This window comes from Phascolarctos cinereus, unplaced genomic scaffold, assembly GCF_003287225.1.
Source record: "Phascolarctos cinereus isolate Bilbo 61053 unplaced genomic scaffold, phaCin_HiC Scaffold_5;HRSCAF=322, whole genome shotgun sequence".
NCBI classification, from domain to species: Eukaryota; Metazoa; Chordata; class Mammalia; order Diprotodontia; family Phascolarctidae; genus Phascolarctos; species Phascolarctos cinereus.
Window position 1 is genome coordinate 380174484 of NW_027555958.1, and position 4211 is coordinate 380178694.

The following is a 4211-nucleotide window of genomic DNA, read 5'->3' on the forward strand; positions in this document are numbered from 1 at the left end:
GGATCTAAGACATTTCCAGAGGCCTCGGAATGGATAATGCTGTCCACATCCAAAGAAAGAACTATGGAAGTCGAATCGCTATCACTTATTTTTACCTTCTGTTGAGTTTTGTTTCATCTTTCTGATGGTTCCTCGTATTGGTTTTAATTTTTACTTACAACCTCACTAATGTGAAAATATGTTTAATGGGTATGTAAATGTAAAGCCTATGTCAGATTGGGCGCCGTCTTGGGGAGGGTGGGGGGGAGGAAAAGGGAGAAAAATTTTCAACTCAAAAGCATATGGAAAAAATAAAAAAATTTAAATTAAAAAAAAAAAGAAAAATGATTACCAAGAATGACTAAATTAAACTCGCACTATTACCCTTCATACAAAAAAAAAAAAGAAAAGAAATATTTGGAACTCATTTTTCACCTAGCTATACTACTTTGGGACTTCTCTCATTTAGTTCTCTATAGTTGCCCACCTTCCCCCCACCCAACACCATCTTTTTAGGCTTCTCCAGAAGATGGTCTGTGGGAAAAAGAAAAAAAAATTTGTATTTTCTCTCTCACCTGACCTCCTGAGTAATATTTCTAAAGCACAGCCCAATGGCAACTGAAAATCAATAGGAATACATCTGAATTTAACATCTTTCCTCAAAAACTTGCCCCAGTAGGGGCAGGGAGGTGGTGCAGTGGATAGAGCATTGGCCCTGAACTCAGGAGGACCTGAGTTCAAATCCGGCCTCAGACCAAACACTTGACACTAGCTGTGTGACACTAGGCAAGTCACTTAACCCCGATTGCCTAAAAAAAAATTTTTTTTTTAAAAAGCTTGCCCCAATGCCCAGCTTCTCTCTTTGATTCTGAATCTCTGCCTCAGGTCTTGATGCTGCAAATGAAAACAGTTATATATGTAGTAACTAACTCATAGGATTAATTTAAGATTTAAAAAACAAGATAATGATGGTAACATTCATAAATTTAAACAACTATATAATATTAGCAATTATTGTTTGAACACATCACAAAACTACTATCACACTGAGTTGTGTCTTCTTTACCTAGAATATTATAGGCTTTTAAGAAGTGCTTGTTAAAATACTATCAGTGAGGTGTGAAGCATTTGCTTGGCTAGCTCAGTCTCCTGTGAATACAGCCCTGGAACCAATTCCAAGGCAAGCCCAGAACAACAAAGGTGTGATCCAGGCAAGTTAACACCTTCTGGGGTGTGAATTCAGAGACTGGGACCTGGAGGCTCAGGGAGTTATAACAGGGAATACCAGGAGCTCTGAGAGTTCAGATCTGGAGCTATAGCCTCTGAAGGAAACTTCCTATATCAGAGGAAATAAAGTCCCAGGAACATGGATGTCAATGATATGATGGAAAATCTCAGGACAGAACTTACCTGTTCCATTTGCTTGGATTACTTCACCAAACCAATGACTATTGATTGTAGACCAGCTTTTGTCAAGAGTGTCTCTTCTGGAGCTGAAAGGAAGCCCATGCACCATGGACCTGCCCAGTGTGCAGGAGAACCATTCAGCCCAGAGACTTGAGGCCAATAAGCCCCTGGAGGATCTAGTAGTGATCATTACTAAATAGTTCAGATATCATTTACTACAATACTTCAGTTGCCCAAACATCTGTGACCAACACCTAGCAATTCAGAAGCTGTTCTGTGAAGATGACCAGAAGCCACTCTGTCCTGCTTACTCTCCCAAGAACACAGAGCTCACAGTGCGTATCCCATAGAAGAGTCTGCCAAGAACTACAAGGTGAAACTCCAGGAAGCCTTTAGTAGCTTACTGGGGAAAGTGAAAGAGGCTCAATTTTTTTTGGACCAGGAGAGGAGAGTGGCACAGTTTAGGATGGAAGCAGAGACACTGAAGTGGGTCATCACACCGGAATACATCAAAATGCACCCTTTCTTGACAAAGAAAAACCAGGTAGATCTACAAAAGCTGGATAAGGAAAAAAGAAACAATGTGAACAAATTAATGGGGACTGAGGCCAGAGTTTCCCAATATATCCAAAACCTAAAAAAGACAATTGATGAGCTAGAAAAGGATTTTGGGAAGCCAGTGATGGAGATGCTCCTGAATTCCAGAAGCATATTAGAAAGGCGTGAGGTGCTGTTGCTTCAATGTCCAGAGTCTGCTGCTCTAAATTGGACAAATTGTGGAATGAGGGAAATACTATTGACCTTCCAAAGGAATATTACTCTGGATCCTGAGACAGCAAATCCCAATCTCATCCTCTCTGAAGATCTGAAAAGTGTGAAGCTTGCAAGTGTCCAAGTGGAACATGCTATTTTTGTATTAGGGGCTCAGAGCTTCACCTCAGGGGGCCACTATTGGGAAGTGGAGGTGGGAGACAAGAGTGAGTGGAAAGTGGGGATCTATAAGGAATCAGTAAGCAAGAAGGGAAAATTACCTGGGGATGGGCTCTCCCTCATGTGCCTCAAAATGGGAGAGGATTCCAATTTCTGGATCTCCCATACCATGGAAGGTATTCCTGCAAGAGTACCTGTGCACAAGCTAGGCATTTTCCTCCATTATGACTGTGGACATATATCATTTTACAATGTGACAGATAACTCCCTCATCTACAATCCATCCCCCGGCCCCCCCCCTTACCTTCCAAGGTCCACTCTGGCCTTAGTTTTCTCCTGGCCTTCCAAATGCAGAGAACAATCCCAATTCTCTTACTATCTGTCCACTGAATACTCATTGCTGATGCCTTTCTCTCCCACTCTATATTCTGTTGCAGTAGAAGGAGCCCATCAGGTTCCATACTATTGGCATACTGGGATCTACTCTTCCTTCTAAGAGTCATCTAAAGGAGAAGTGTCAAACACATGCAGGCCACTGGGGGAAGCAGATTAAAATGTAATTTGGGAACAATTAACAAAATTAATAATACAATAAAATCTGTGTAACATTACATTTTAAAACTAAGTCAATATGGGGTCAACAGGCATCCTTGTGTGTAGATTAGTGGCCTCTTTTCTACTTGCATTTGACACCACTAATAATGTGAAAATGGAAACCTTGATTTGCTTGAGCTCCCCCCCCCCAATTATCCAGGTAATCAAAAGAACTGTATGAGGAGTGCCTGTATTGGCTTGACATACCAATAATCCTTTGCAGTAACCTAGAGTAAAGCTAGCTAGGCATGCAGAAAACCAATAACTCTGAAGCCAATTCAGCTCATACCAGCTTTGAAGCAGACCTGAGCCATTTGGTAGTTTATGGACCTGCAAGAGACATCCCTGTCTTCAAAGACTTTCCTGCTTGCAAGTTATGAGACTATGGACATATCCTGTTTTATGGTTTTTGGAGACACCCTTATCTCCAGAGACTCTCTTAACTTTGGTTATGGCTCTCAGAATATTCTGTTTTTGGAGACATCTTATCAAGCCTTGAACTATGGACTGCTTATCACCAAGGATGCCTTCTAATTTATGTATCAAAGGGCCACATTCTGATACCTGGAATTCCTCACTCCTCCCTCCCCTTGGGGATGGGGCTCATTGACTCTCCTTTCTAAATTCACCTTTCCCCCCAAATTCCTTATCTTCCTTTGTTTAAAAGGTGTATAAACTCTTCCCATCCATTACCCGGCTTCCTGTTCAGCACAGACTGGACAGCACCTATGTACGTGGGTTTTTTTTCCTTCTCTGCTTAATAAAAACTTTCTTTAACTGTATTCCTCTGGTTTTCTTACCTTTAGGGAGAAGGGGGGCTTAAATCTTGAGAACTGGCCTTTGTGTTCTCCGGGCATCTTCCCGTTTGGAGGAAAGAGAGATCTAAATTCCCTCAAGAAAGTGTCTGCCTCTGTTTACAAATCTGAAAGACGAAAAATTCCAGGAAAAGGGCTCTGGTATCCCCAACAGCCATCCTGCTGTCATTTATATTCATAGCAATGTCTATGAAACCCATCTGCCCAAAAGGCCGATAGCCTAGAGCAGTGCTTCTTAAAACTGTGGGTCACGACCCCATGGGATCGCGAAAATTTTGGCGATAGTAAAAGATTTCTGAACGAGCAACGACCAAAAATTAAATAAAAATCAAATCGTAATGAATCTGAGGTGTTTGGGGGCACTTGCCCACGGTGCATCATAGCGCATGAATTTTACTGAAGCCTTGGTGCTGAACGTGCACTTTGCACTGCGCATGCCCTCACGCCACGCAACACCAACAAATGCTGCTGAAAAGTGAGAAGGAG

General features: G+C 41.9%; 1 pseudogene; it reads left to right on the forward strand.

The window, feature by feature from the left end:
- Positions 1 to 1345: 1345 nt before the first annotated feature.
- Positions 1346 to 2720, forward strand: LOC144457703 (putative E3 ubiquitin-protein ligase TRIML1 pseudogene; annotated as a pseudogene).
- The last annotated feature ends 1491 nt before the right edge of the window (positions 2721 to 4211 follow it).